Here is a 15589-nt window from a genome sequence, read left to right as displayed (position 1 = left end):
GTTCTGACTGCTGATAAGGCTTAGAAACCAACATGCCTAACAGCCAGATTGTGGTCTCTGGCTAGCGTTTCTCATGAGGAGGAAGGGGGCCCGCAGAGAGAAGTAGATGCTTTTAGGTCTGGGTTGGGGAACAGATAAGATGCACCCAGAATGGCTTTTCATACCAGAAAGCAAAGCAGATCAAGACAGTCGCCAACATCAAAGGGACTCGAGAGCCAAAGCAAGCTCACTCCCCGTGGCCAAAGACAGGATCATCTAGTGTCCATAAGGAGAGTGATTTTTAACAGATTGAAACACAGTGTTCACATCCATGAATTTTCAACTGTACTTAAAAAAAAAAAAAAAGTTGCTTCATGAAGTTGTCCCGCCAAACCCCCCAAATCACACCTGAAACTGATCTAAGCTCTGGAGTTGGTCACCAGTGACAGGAGCTGCAGCGGGCACAGAACAGCTGGCGACACCCCAGGGGTGCCCCCGGTGAGCCCTGGTCTGGGGGCCGCTCTACACGGCCAGGCCCTGAGGACAAGAGTCAAGAGGGGAGGTGAAGGGAGCTGGGGGAGGGCAGACTGGGAGTTTGGGGTTAGCAGATGTAAACTCTTATAACTCTTATAAACAGCAAAGTCTTCCTGTACAACACAGGAAACTATTTTTGGTATTCTGTGATAAACCATAATGGAAAATATGCAAAAGACTGCATATATACATACATATGTACACACACGCATACTGGGAATGACTGAGGGCAGGAGGAGAAGGGGGCGACAGAGGGCAAGATGGTTGGTTGGCATCACCCACTCCATGGACAGGAGTTTGAAGCTCCGGGAGTTGGTGATGGACAGGGAGGCCTGGCGTGCTGCAGTCCAGGGGTCGCAAAGAGCCGGCCACGACTTAGTGACTGAACAACAACACACATATGTATGTCTATGTATGACGGAATCACTTTCCGTACAGCAGAAGTTAACACACATTGTAAATCAACTGTGAGAAAAAAGAAGTGAAAACGTTAGCCTCTCAGTGGTGTGTGAACCCTTCGCAACCTCATGGACTGTTGCTCAACAGGCTGCTCTGTCCGTAGGATTCTCCAGGCAAGAATACTGGAGTGGGTAGCCATCCCTTCTCCAGGGGATCTTCCCGACCCAGGGATCAAACCTGGGCCTCCTGCACTGCAGGCGGACTCTTAACCATCTAAGACACCAGGGAAGCCCAAACTCCACTTCTATTTTTTACAAAAAGGGGAGGTGAAGAGACGGGGCACACTTGGTGGTGCGCCCGTCAGGAGGGGACGTGGACTCTGGGCCTGCCGAGCTGCTAGTGGCCAGGCAGTCAGGATGCTGAGTGGAGCGCCATTTTCACAATCCAGCTTATCCACTCAGTGCGAGGGCGCGGACAAGGGCGGGGAGAGAGGGTAGCTCCACTCTTCCCCGTGGGACCGCAGGCAGGTCACACAACACGGGGGGATCTTCTCTACTGAGAAGCCCCCCCAGGTGTGGCCCTGGAGTGTGGGGGACTGAGGGGACAGGCTGAGACAGGTAGAGTCGGGGCAGAAGCACCTCAACCCAGTCCCCCCAAGGAGGCCTCGATGGCGATGCCTGATGCCTGGGCTGGGAAGGCAGGGGCGTGAAGAGCACGGCCCCGCTGGGCAGGACTGACTGCACTCTCTGAGAAGCCGGTGGGCGAGGCCTCGCCATCACACACGGGATTCGGGATTCGGGCCTGCAGCCAGAACCCTCAGACCCCAGTGCGTCCAGATAAACAGTTGTATAGGTGCCTGTGACAGTGGGGAGCGTGAGCGCTGGCTGCTTGCCTGATGCAGGGTGGCAATGACCTTGCAGTGTGTTTGAAAGCCTTTATCTTTCATTTATGCAGAAGCTTTGGTAGATGACCTGATATAATGTCTGGTATTTGTTTTAAAACCTCCCCTCTGGTGGGGCAAGGGCAGATAAAACTGTGTGAGTTATTTGATCACTGTTGAAGTTGGGGGTGGCGGGCACTTGGAGTTCACCATAGCCTTCTTTTATGAAAATTATGCCTATTGGAGATTTTCCAAAATAAAAAGTTTTAAAAAGATGGCCAGCACCCTGCTAAAAATCCACAGACAGTATGGAAAGTACATTCGAGACTTTTGACTCCCAAGTGGTGAAGGAGACAGGGTTCTCTCAGTGGTCCTGAAAAGATGAGACATCCCTGAGCATCAGAGGCTTGAGGGGCCGATGGCACAGGGCAACCCTGGGCCAACCTGTGCCCGGGAGAGGACTCCTGCCCAACAGAGAGTGGACGGGCTGTCTGAGCAGGGGGGCGGGGGCAGGGCAGACGGCGGAGCTGCACTCGGCTGACTTTCGGATGTGGTTGGTGCAGCACAGCCCCCACGGCCTGTCCATATGTGCATGCGTGCATGCATGCACACAAACACACGCACACACATACATGTGCACACGCCAAACATAGAGGCACAATCACAGGTACACATACATGTGTGCACATATAGGTATACACACACACACACACGCACACATACAGCAGTTCGGGGCCAATCATGGGCCCGACACTTGCACTGGCTCACCCTCACGCTCTCACCTCCCCCACCCGCCTGTCCTGGGCCCCTCGCTGCAGGCCCCCTGTTTGCTCCCCTCCCCCATCTGCTGAGCCCCCTCTGGCAGGCCCCAAGCCGAGTGGCTGGTCTCCTGCTCGAGGTTGGCGTGGTGGGGCTGCACTTCTAGGAAGTCAGCAACCAGGCAGATTGTCAGATTGCAGGGCTGCGGAAAGCCGGTGGGCTGGGTGCTGCTCAGATGAGCGCCCGGGACAGGGTGGGGACCGGGGAATCTGCTTCCCCAGGGGCCGCTGGCTGCCTGAGCAGCTGCTTGAGCAGGAGGGAGAGGACTTGGGGGACCAGTCCCCAGGGAAGGCCTGCAGGCCAAGAGCACAGACCCCTCGTCCTCCGTGGTCCTGCAGTGCACCCCCATACTTCACGCTCTGGAGAAGACTGGCCTGGGTCTGCTCACTGCCTGCCTGCCCCGCCCCGGGGCGCAGCTGTCTGCAGGGCCCAGCTAGAGCATATACAGTACCTCAAGCCCACCAGGCCCAAGTTCTCCAGAAAGACACCCACACGCACAGAGTCTGCTTCCTCAGTCCCTCCGCCTCCACCACTGTGTGGGCCTGGGACCAGGGGACCCTCCCTGGTCAGCGCCCAGAAACATCCTCCCTGAGGGCCTCTGGCTGCCACACCACAGACCCCGCAAACCCCCCATACACCACCTTATTCCACCTCCCAGCAGCACTTGGCAGCGGTGACCCATCCCTAGTTCTTTAAGTGTTTTAATACAACATGGACCGGATCTAGATGCACACGAGGTGCTCATGTACAGGTAAGGAGGAGGTCCTCAGATGGCCTCGAGGCCCCTGCACGCTGCCCAGACTCAGGACCACCTGGAGGCGGCGCCTGGGGGCACTCGCTAGGCGGCTGCCCTCCGGCTCTGTGATGGCGCCCGTGCCGTGCTCTGCTCCTCCTATCTGGCCTTTCCTCCCACACCCCTGTTCTCCATGTGGGCCCTAACTTGGTCCTTGGTCCTTGGGCTGAGTTTCACGGGGCTTTTCTCACCTGATCACACTCTTCGTAACAGATTCACCCAGTCCTACTGGCCCAAGAATCGCCCCGTGCCCATGACCCTGCCAGCAGCTCCAGCTCAGACCTCTGGACTACACATGGGCTGCCCACCCGGCATCTTCTGGATATATAACACGCAATTTAAGTGCAACCTGGCCAAAACTGACCACATCGTCAAGCCCCTTCATCGCCCCCCGACTCTGTAATCTTCCTTCAAATTTCCCTCTCTCAGAAAATGAACCAAAACTGATCACATCTTCAAGCCCCTTTGTCACCCCCCACACTGCAATCTTCCTTCAGAGTTCCCTATTTCAGAGAATGATTCCTCTTGTTGCCGAGGCCAGATATTTGAGGGTCATTTTTAACACACAAATTTCCCCTCTCTCTTACATCCAATCAGTCATCCGTAAGTTAAATATGCATATTGAAAGCCCAATAGCAACCACTGAAAAGATAAAACAAAGAGGTATAATAAATAGAAAAACAGAGGAGATAAATGGACTATAAAACCAAGTATTCCAGTTAATCCAATAGTGAGAGGAAAAGGAGCAAAGAACAGATGAGGTGAATAGAAAACAGCAAGATGGCAGATTTAACCCAACCATACCAACAATCACATTCAATGTAACTGGTCTAAATACTTCAATTAAAAGACAAAGATTATCAAATTGGATTAAAAAAGCAAGAGGTGAAAATACACTATGTAAATAATAGACATTTTACAAATAGATTCAAAGTAAAAAATGATAACAAAGGGAAAGAGTGGAAAAGATAGAAAATGAAACACTGATCATAAGAATCATAAGGGCTTCCCTGGTGGCTCAGCTGGTAAAGAATCCTGGCAATGCGGGAGACCTGGGTTCAATCCCTGGGTCAGGAAGATCTGCTGCAGAAGGCAAAGGCTACCCAATCCAGTATTCTGGCCTGGAGAATTCCGTGAACTGTATAGTCCGTGGGGTCGCAAGGAGTCAGACACGACTGAGCGACTTTCGCTACCACTGTCACTGACCATGAGAAAGCTGGGCTGCTGCTGCTAAGTCGCTTCAGTTGTGTCCTATTCTGTGTGACCCCATAGACGGCAGCCCACCAGGCTCCCCTGTCCCTGGGATTCTCCAGGCAAGAACACTGGAGTGGGGTGCCATCGCTTTCTCCGAAGTTGGGTTGGGTATATTGGTATCTGCGTGTGTCTGTCGCTCAGTCATGTTCACCTCTTTGCGGCCCAGGGACTGTAGCCTGCCAGGCTCCTTTGTCCATGGAATTCTCCAGGCAAGAACACTGGAAATGAGCTGTCATTCCCTTCTCCGATATTGATCTCTAAGTAGATTTCAGTACAGGGAATCTTACTGGAGATAAAAGGTGAAGCTTCATAATCATCAAAGTGTTAAGTAGGTAGAATAGGAAAAAGGAGTCCAAAATGGCGGCGGCTAAAAGACAAGGAGGGTCAAAGGAAGGTCCGAGGACCAGAGTGAAGACTTCAGGCAGAACAAACAGCACTCCTGCTGAGCCCAATTTGCATAGGGCAGGCCCAGGTGGAGGGAAAACATATAAAAGGAGGAGCCAAAGCGCTTTCTCATGGACTCTCTCTCCCGCGTGCCTGCGCTCTTCTCTCTCTCTCTCTCTCTCTCTCTCTCTCACACTCTCCTGCTATCTTCTAAATAAAATGGAGCTGCAACACTGATGTGCCTAAGAGCTGTAGCACGGTTTGTCCAAGACCCGAGCGCTGTGACGCGCCGAGGGCTTTAATGTCTGTCGCTCCAAATCTTTGTTGTGATGAGACAAAGAACCGAGGAACATACACTCGCGTGACATCTATGGTGCCGTGACTCGGGTTTAACCTGGCTGAAACAACCCCTGCGCGGAAGAGGCCAAGCACAGCAGGAGCCCAACTCAGCGAAGCTCCCGCGCTGGAAGCAGAAGGCGAAGAAACCCAGCGCAGGGGAAGGCCCATCGTGCTGGAAACCGGGACAGCGAAAAACGAACTCAGCAGAAAGCTCACGCGGCCCAGTCTCAGATTCCAGAAGACCTCCGGTTAAGGTAAGAGGTCCTCGCTCCTATGGCTGGAGGGACCTTTACAATCTCTGGTTTCTTGTTTCCTCTAACCTGCTGTGAACAGGCGGGCGGCAGGGGCACAGTTGAGGGACTCTGGGGAGGCTGCTCCTCAGCACGTCCCAGAGGCGCTATCTGCTGAGCCCCGGTAGCTGTTACCCAAGCCGGTGGGGGTTCTTCTGTCCTTTCTCTTCTCTGTGCCAAGGATCAGACCAATGAAACTGTGAGCCCCAGTCAGATATTTAGCAAATTTTCTGGCGGGCTATGAAGGGGATTCCTTGGCACGTTTTTCCCACTGCTTTTTCCTCCTGTCCTTCAGCTCTCTCCTGGGACTCAAGCCCAGCTAAAACTAGTGAAACTCAGGCTCTGATGTCTCATTGCAAACATTCATTGAGAGACAAAGCGATAAGAGGTGGATTTTTTAGGATCCAGAGAGAAGCCACACTTCAGGGTGTGAACCATTGCAAGGGCTTGCAAGGGCAAGGGCTGCAGTCATGGAATTAGGCCTGGCTAGGTTTTGTGAGGGGGTGGAATTCATATGCTAATGAGTGAGAGGACCATCCCAGCCATTGGGGAACCACCCACTCCTCCCTCTTCTGACCTTGTGCCTTGGAGCTGTCCTGCCACCTCTGGGTGGGTCTGTTGGCTTATAGACTGGGGATTAAGGTTTACTTGAATTTGACTTGTCATCTTGGACCCAATTGATTTTAATTGGCTTACATTATACCCTTGTGCTATGTCATTCTTTCAAAGGTTGTGCTCTGCTCCCTTCCCTCCTGTTTCATGCTCTTTTCCTGAGCCCCATCCAGACCCACAAGGTTGCCTCTACAATCTTCTGGAGAGACAACCAGAAAATAGCTGGCCTTGGGAGGGAAATACTCTATAATATGCAACCCCCTAATCCTACCCAGTACTGGTCACACTGGAGATCTTGGGGACGCCCAAACTCCAGTCCAGGGGGTCCCAGGAGGTCATCACGCCTTGACCTGCCTAGGGATCAGTCTTCAAAAGGTTGTCACGCCTCAACCTGTTCGGGGGGGATCCTCTAGTCCCAGGGGTCCCAGGAGGTCGTCACACCTCGACCTGCCCAGGGACCCAATCCTCGGGAGGCTGTCACGCCTCGACCTGCCTGGGGATTCGATCTCTAGGAGGCTGTCATGCCTCAGTCTGCCTGTGGATCTGCACCCTGACCCGGGGACGCCTGGCTCTCAGGTTGCAACAGTTCTGGGTAGGATAAGCTTCAGAAAGACTCACCCCTAAGGAAGTCCACCCATGGAAACATAAAGAAGCCTATTACCTGTGGGACTGTGCCCAGTCTCAGCAATAACTCAGGAGCCCAATGAGAACCCCATTGCCTTTCTGGAGAGGCTAAAAGAGGCGCTCCAGAAGTTTACCAACCTGGACTTAGACTCTTACAAGGGACGGGTGATTTTAAAGGACAAATTCCTGTCCCAATGTGCATCAGATATCAGAATTAAGTTACAGCAGCTACAACAGCAGGACCCTGCTGCCTCTTTAGATGAGATGGTCCAGACAGCCACCAATACCTTTTATAACAGAGAACAGGAGAAGGAGGCCAAGGCCCAGGAGAAGGAGAGAAAGAAAGAGACAAGGCATGCCTAGATGCTGGCTGCCCACCAGAGAAGCCCTATGGCAAACCCCGAGTCCTTGAAGGACAAGGCACAAAACAGATGCCTGATCTGTAGACAGGCGGGACATTGGGCCAAAGAGTGTCCAAACCATGACAAGTCTCCTAGAACGGCTTGCCACAAATGCCATCAACTGGGACACTGGGCGGCACTCTGCCCTCGGGACCCAAGAGCCTCAAGGTCAAGCGCCAAGCCTACCCTCACGATGGTTCAAGAGGACTGAAGCGGCCCGCTCCAGGCAACCCGCCTGTCACAGATAACCATCACGGGCTGGAGCCAAGGGTGCAACTGGATGTGGCAGGTAGGTCCCAGAATTTCTTGGTTGGCACAGGGGCTCCCTACTCTGTCTTGATCTCCTACTCCAGAGCCTTCTCCTCCCAAACCTGTACCATTTTGGGTGCTACAGGAACAGCAACTCCTAAAAGATTCACCTGAGCACTTCTTTGTTGCTGAGATGGACAAATATTTTCCCACCAGTTTCTGGTGGTCCCTGAGTGTCCTACCCCCTTATTAGGAAGAGATATACTCACTAAACTGGGGACCACCCTTGTGATGGGAAGTCTTTCAGCCCCCAGAGCTCTACAGCTCCTGGTTACTACTGAAGAACCCAATACACCTTCAATAGAGAGGGATCAAAAACTATGGGAAGACAAAATCAACCCCCAGGTGTGGGACCAGGGGATTCCTGGACGAGCCCACCAAGCTGAACCAGTCATCATTGTCCTCCAAGATCCCACTCGGTTTCCTAACCGGAAACAATATCCTCTGAAAAGAGAGGCTCGGGAGGGACTACAGCCTTTAATAGATAAATTCCTTGCTGGTGGGCTAATGGTCCCTACCAGTTCGCCATGTAACATCCCCATTCTCTCAGTAAAGAAAAAAGACAGAACCTGGCGACTGGTTCAAGATCTCTGGATCATAAATGAAGCTGTAGTCCCCCTCCATCCCACAGTACCCAATCCCTATGTAATCTTGGGAGAAATCCCACCCAGTGCCAAGTGGTTTACAGTCTTGGACCTCAAAGATGCATTTTTTTGCATACCACTGGCTAAAGAATCCCAATACCTCTTTGCCTTTGAGTGGGAGGCCCCAGGAGAAAAACACCAACAGATGACTTGGACGGTATTACCTCAGGGGTTCAGAGATAGCCCCCACCTGTTTGGACAGGCCCTTAGCTGAGATCTCCTAGATCTGGACCTGGGACCTAATGGGAAAACATTACAATACGTAGATGACCTACTAATCTGCTTTCCAGATGAGAAAAGTGCCCAACAACATGCAATTCAGGTTCTAAACTTCTTGGCAGAAAGGGGATATAAAGTCTCCCATGCTAAGGCACAGATGGTCGAGACAAAGGTCACTTACCTGGGAGTTCAGATTACACACGGGTCCAGGAGGCTGTCCTCTGATCGGGTGCAAGGAATCCTCCAGTTGCCCTCCCCCACGACTCGAAAACAATTGTGAGCTTTCCTGAGGCTAACTGGTTATTGTAGAACTTGGATACCCAACTACGGTCTAATTGTCCAGCCCTTATATGAAAGTTTAAAGGGACGAGATGATTCAATCCCACTGATGTGGGGAACTCCTCAAAAGAAGGCAGAGGCTACACTAAAACAGGCCTTAACTCAGGCACCTGCCTTGAGGTTGCCAGACCCAGAAAAAGCAGTCCAACTTTATGTCCATGAAAGAGAGGGAATAGCCTTGGGAGTGTTAACTCAAAGGTTGGGATCTGAGCCCCAGCCTGTAGCTTACTTACCCAAGAGGCTCGATCCAACTTCCCGAGGTTGGCCCCCCTGCCTTCGAAATCTTGCAGCTATTGCAATCATGATAGAAGATGCTTTAAAACTCTCCTTTGGGGGCAAACTAACTATTTTTACCAGCCACCAAGTAAAACAACTCCTAAATGGGAGAGGCCATTTATGGATGTCTAATCAAAGAATCCTCAGATATCAAGTAATGCTGATGGAAAATCCAGGCCTCACTATATCCCCTTGTGAGGTTCTTAACCCAGCCACCCTCCTCCCTACCCCCGAGGGCTCTCTCCCGTTTCACTCTTGTCTAGAAACCTTGGACCACTGGACAACACCCCGAGAGGGATTGTCAGAAGATCCTCTGACCAATCCTGAGGAAAGCTGGTACACTGATGGAGGCAGCTTTGTCTTGGATGGAAAAAGAGGAGCCGGGTATGCAGTAGTCTCCAGTTTTGAGACCATAGAGGCTAAGCCTCTGCCACCAGGTACTTCAGCCCAATTAGCTGAGCTCATAGCCCTGACTCGAGCTTTAGAGCTGGGAAAAGGAAAAAGGATAGCCATTTACACTGACTCCAAGTATGCCTTTCTGGTGCTACACGCACATGCGGCTGTTTGGAAAGAAAGGGGCCACTTGACCACCCGAGGGTCCCCAATCAAATATGGTGATCCGATTCTTCAGCTCTTGGAGGCAGTCCATCTGCCCACTGAGGTTTCAGTCTCCCACTGTAAAGGACACCAAAAAGGGAGCATGGAAGTGGCACGAGGGAACCAAGAGCTGATCAGGCAGCTAGGAGAGCAGCATTACAGAACCATGACCTAATAGGGATTGCCACTTTAGTTCCACAGACTAATTTGCCAGAAACTCCTTCATATACTGAAGGTGAGATTCTTAAAGCTAAGAGCGAGGGCTTTCAAGAGGATCATACGGGGTGGTTCCAAAAGGAGGGACTCCTTTTTCTGCCTGGAAACCGCCAGTGGAAGCTGGTTACCTCCTTACACGCCACCACTCATTTAGGAGAAAAGGCCCTCCAGAGATGACTAGAAAGGTCCTTCAGAGGAACAGGCCTCCAAACAACTGTAAGACAGGTGGTCTCCTCTTGTCCCACTTGCAGGGGACCCGGGTTTGATTCCTGGCAGGGAACTAGGTCCCACGTGCCACAACTAAAAAGCCCATGTGCCACCACTAAGACCCAGGGCAGCCAAATACACAGATAAATATTTTTTTAAATTAGACAAAGATATTATTACAAGAAAACTATAGATCAACATCATGCCTGAACACAGACACAAAAACCCTTAATAAAATATTAGCTTGGGACTCCCCTGGTGGTCCCGTGGTTAAGAATTCACCTTTCAATGCAACGGACTCAGGTTCAATCCCTGGCTGGTGAGGTAGAGCCCAAGTGCTCTGGGGCAACTGAGCCCACAAATCACGACGAGAGAAGCCTGAGTACTGCAACGAAGAGCCAACACGGCCAAAACAGAAGACTTAGCTGATTGAATCCACCAGTGCAGAAAACAAATAATCCACCAGGAATAAGTATCCCAGGATTACAAAGCTTAATTTAACATGAGACTGTCAATCTGTGTAATTCACTATGCTAATGAAATAAAAGAGAACATATAATCCTCTCAATAGAAGCAAAAAAATGATTCTACAAAATTCAACACTCATTTATGATAGAAACGGCCAGTAAAGTAGGAATGGAAACCAGAATGCTCAAAACCACAAAACATTTTTGAGAGAAATAAAGAAGATCTCAGAAACAGAGAGCTACACCATGCTCCTGGATTGGAGGGTCCTGGTTCTCCTTGCGGCGGTCTGGACAGCCAGGCTGATTGAGCAGCAAGCGTCATGTGTGAGCTTTGCTTCCAAGGAACTGCAGCTCAGTCCACTCCCTCAGCCCTCACCCCTCGTCGGCTGCCAGCAGGATGCCCTGCTGTCTCCCTTGGAAGAATGCAGCAGCCTTCTGGCCGGGCCCTCCCTCCAGTCCGTTACTGAGATTTCAACCAGACACGTGCCAAACAGGCACACACCTGGCCCTACTCAAAACTGGGCCGGAGACCAAGCTCCTCCCGCGGCCTGAGGCCTCACTTCCGCCCTCCGCTCTCCCTATGCGCCCCAGGCCACTCTCCGCAGGCATGCTCCATGCACTGAGGGTGCCCGATCCTCCCAGCCCTGCTCTGCAGCTGGCTACCCCAGGTGAGTCGAAGACCACCCACCCCCACCGCCACCCCCTGTGTCGTCTGTCACCCCACGTCAGGCCTCTCTGGTGATCTTGTGCACACCGTCCTGCCTGCCTGGAGGGCAGGGATGCCAAGGCCTCGTCCTCACGTCCTCACAGAGCGGCTTTGGAATGAATGGGCCAGGAGAGCAGGGTGGTGGACAGGGCTGTGCCGATGCCGGCGGGTCCCCTCTGTGGGGCTAGGACTGAGGGGTGAGCCCACAGGACTTACACACGCATGCCTCAGCACCCCAGCGTCACTCCTGCCCAGGCCCCGGACCCTGCAGGGGACCCTCAGGGGTCCGCCCAAGCCAGTGCTGGAGCCTTGCCCAGCAGCCTCACCTCCTGGGTTGTTTACGAAGGACCAGGAGTCCCAGGTGCCTGAGGCTGGGCCCTGGCCGCGCCTTTGTGTAGGGCATGGGGGAGTTAGGACATTGTGCACAGGCGTGCTCCTGAGCAAACCTCCATGGCCAGTGTCTGAGGGACCCTGAGCAAGCCAGCTCCCATGCCATTCTCAGGGCCGTGCTGTCTGGGCCCCAGCAGCCTGCACTTGCTGGGAATCAGAGGAATGGCCTGAAGGTCACTGCACAGACCGGACCCGCCCCAGGCTGCAGCCAGAACCCAACGCCGCCTCTGAGCTCCCCTGTGAGGAGAGGACCCCGGGAGGGGAGGGATGGGACCGGGGCTGCAGAGCTGAGCACTCCGCCGACTGGCAGGCCCTGCCTGCCTGCAAAGCTTGTCCTCAAAGCTAGAAAAGACTGCGTCTGATGGAGCAGCCATGTCCAAGGCCGAGTGCTGGGGTCATAAAGCCCAGAGGGTCCTCGGGAACAAAATGACTTCTCCCTTCATTTCAAAACACAGTAAAAGCTAGGATGAATCTGTTAAATATCATGGAAGGAAAAGAAATTCAGTAGAACCAGATGAGGCAGACATGGGGCACTTAGCCAGGCATGCTTGTGAATGGAGACAGACAGACAGACAGATAGGAAAAAGTGCCTGGAGCATCTGAGAGCCTTGGCCCTGGCCTGGCTGGCCCTGTCCTGCCTCCTGCCCAGGATGTCCTGCCCTGACACCTGCTTTCAGGGAGCTAGGGTCTTGATACTCACCCTAGAAGCTCTGCCTCCCCCAAGCTGACCTCGCCTGGGGAGGAAGGGAGGGTGGGGAGAGAGGAGGTCCAGGGTTGAGACTGGGGTGGACTTGGCTCCCACCGAGGAGGCACTGCCCGCTGAGTCCGGAGCAGGAAGTGAAGACCGCAAGGAAACTCAGGCAGGCGTTTGGGGCAAAGTCTGCTGGGAAAGCCGGGAAAGGAGGCGCCCGCCCCTGCACCTAGACCCACCCACCTGGGTCAGCCAGGAGACGTGCCCAGGAGGGAGGCGGTCTTCACCACCCGCATGCCCACAGATCGGGGACCCCAGGAGGGCCCCGGCCCTGGACACAGCCCTGGGCTCCGTGCAGGGTCCTCAGCTTGGCGCGGGTTCCATGGAGCCCAGAGCGGGGCCTGGCTCCGTGTCAGTCAGTGTGGCGGGGGGCGGGGGCAGCAGTGAGCCTGCCCAGGGCCCCAGGCCCTCCCAGAGCCTGGGGTCCCACCTTCTGCAGCCCCATTCCGCCCGGGAACTCTGCGCTGGGCCTGGGGGCGGGAATCAGATGTGATACTAGACGGGCTAATGCATCAGGACCTCCTCAGGACGAGGATGCTAATGCATCAGGACCTCCACCCTGGGCGGGAGGGGATGGGCTCAGACGGTGGGGACCTCGGGCTGCAGGTCCCTGTCCCTCGTCAGCAGGCCTAGAGCTATCCCAGCAGGCACGTCCAGATCGAGGACTCCAGGGCAAACCAAAGGGGAAGAGTCTGGACACGGGACGGGCAGAGCCCGCACACTTGCAGCAAGGACACTAGAGCCCAGAGAATACGAGCTGCTCTGTGACGGCTCAGCTAGGAGGCGGTGCCCCACCTGGAACCGGCCTGCCCGGCACGCAGGCTGGCCTGGGGAAGGAAAGGCCCCTCAGCTCAGCGGGCCAGTGCCTCTTGCGAAGGGAGGGCACAACAGCTGGGGCAGGCCCAGGGGCTGACGGCGGGAGGGGGCCTGCTGCGAGGGGCACGGAGACTGCCCCCGACGGCGCCCTGCCTCTGCACGCCGACACCGCCTCCTCTGGCTCAGAGGGCAAGGCCGGTACCAGCTGTCCCCGGCGGTGGCCGCCTTTCCACCTGCAGTGGCTGTGGCCCTGGCCTTGACCCGACCCCGCCGTGGGACCCGGACGGCCCAAGGGGAACCAAGGAAAACCATGGGCCACCCTGCCAGCTCCTGGGGAAAAGCTGGCAGCGTTCCGCCCTCCTAGGGTTCTGGTGCCCCCCCCACCTCCCCCAGGGATGAAGGGCTGATGGTGACAGGCGATGGGCAGCATCTTACTTTTCAGGCTTCTTTGGAAGGGGGCTGATCTGCAGGGCCCATGCCTGAAGCCCCGGCTCTCTGTTCTCACTGAAGTCACCAGCCTCCCAGGACCAAGTGGGGAAGGGAAGGGGATGGTAAATGACACAGCCGAGATGCAGTGGGTGGCTCGAGGGCGCCCCCAGACGGGCCGGGGGAGCAGGCAGCCAGGGCTGGCCCGAGGGAGCGGCGTGCGGCACGGGCTGGCTCGCAGTGACACTGGTCATCTGGGCAGGGCCGTCAGGCAGGGGTGAGCTGGCCGACCGCAGAGGCCTCTGAGGCGGGGGGTACCTGCGGGTCTGAAGAGATTCCCTGCCCCCCGTCCCCCGGGCCTCTCCCCCGCTGATCTCAGGACGAGTTCTGCTTTGAGGCAGTGGCAGTTGCAAACAGCACACCCTTTGAGGCTTAGAGAGAAGTTCCACCCCAGGGAAGCCCTCGGCCGAGGCCCGGGACCAAGAGAAAACCCCGCAGGCCTGGGGCTTAACCACAGACGCTGATGTCTCCAACTCTGGGAGCTGGACGTCCGAGGTCAGGCCCAGGCCAGTCTGGTTCCTGGCGAAGGCCCCGTCCTGGATTGCAGGCGGCCACTTCTGTGTGCTCACATGAAGCTCTGCTTTCTTCTCAGGATGCCTGAGGTTAACACCTGCCCGGGAGACCTGTGTTTCAGCCCCACGCGGGCCCCCGGGTGCACACATCAGATCTCCTTCCCTTGTAAACATCCTGCACCCCAAACTTGTCTCAGCGTCAGCCTCTGAGGTCTGAGAAGAGGCGATACCGTGCGGTTTGGAGCTGGGTTACCCACTGGCCCTGGGGGCAGGGAGACGGCAGCCCTGGCACAGGGGTGGTCTCGTCCTGTCTGGGCGCTGTTTGACCAGGTGGGTTGGGGAGGGGCGGAGGGAACAGTGGGTTTGAGATGCAGGAACAGGAGCAGCTGCAGGGGATGGGCCAGGAGGCTGGGGCCAGGGGTGAGGCCACCGCTGGCCACAAGAGGAGCAGCCCCAGAGCAGGACAGGAGCAGGCCTGGGCCCGCTGACTGCAGAGGTGGTCGGGCCCCAGAGGAAGGCCGCCTCCCCCAGTGAGTGTGCACAACAGACTCCCCACCTGCCGCCACCACCAGCCCGCAGGCCCTCGCTCCGTGGCTGTGCTCAGGGAGGGGCAGGGAGGACCAGGCTGCAGGAACTCAGGCCCGCAGCTGACACTGCCCCCAAGCCACGGTGGGACACAGAGAGCTGCTGACCATGGACCCCTGCCAGGACCGCTCATGGTGGGCGATGGGGTCACTTCCTGGTCTCCAAGCACAAAACTGGGACGGCCACGTGCAGACATCCAACTCCCTCTCTGGGGTCGGAGGGCAGGCAGGAAGGCCAAGGGTGAGACTGACGCCTCTGCCCCGCCGCCCAGACGACAGATCATAGACAGTACCTTGGGGAGGGTGGGGACGGGCACCCCTCGAGGCCCTGAAGCTGCGGGGCGGTCCCCTCAGGGGCAGTGGTCCCACCCTATCACCCCCGACTCAGAACCAGGGTTTCCCGAGCACGCCACCTGCTCCCAGGGAGCCACAGGCTCGTGGTGCGGCCTCGAGGGTGCAAGTCAGGAACGGGTGGGAAGACTTCCTGCCAGGACCAGAGGCCCTGCAGCCCCTCCCAAGAAACGACATTGTAACTCGGGACAAGGAGCCCAACAGGCCAGGCACCCTGACCACGGTGACAACACGGTGCAGTCGGGGGACACATGGGGACAGGAGACACGCCAGGCCAAGGTCAGGGCCCCCACTCCAGAGGCTTAGGGTTAGGGGGCCCGGGGCCGAGGCCCGCAGGGACACCCCCGCTGAGTCACGGGCAGAGGACTGCAGCTCCGACACGGCCACTGGGCATTGGACAGCGTCCACCCC

The sequence above is a fragment of the Bos mutus genome, chromosome 3, assembly GCF_027580195.1.
Source record: "Bos mutus isolate GX-2022 chromosome 3, NWIPB_WYAK_1.1, whole genome shotgun sequence".
Classification (NCBI taxonomy): Eukaryota; Metazoa; Chordata; class Mammalia; order Artiodactyla; family Bovidae; genus Bos; species Bos mutus.
Note: the sequence above shows the minus strand (reverse complement) of the source record.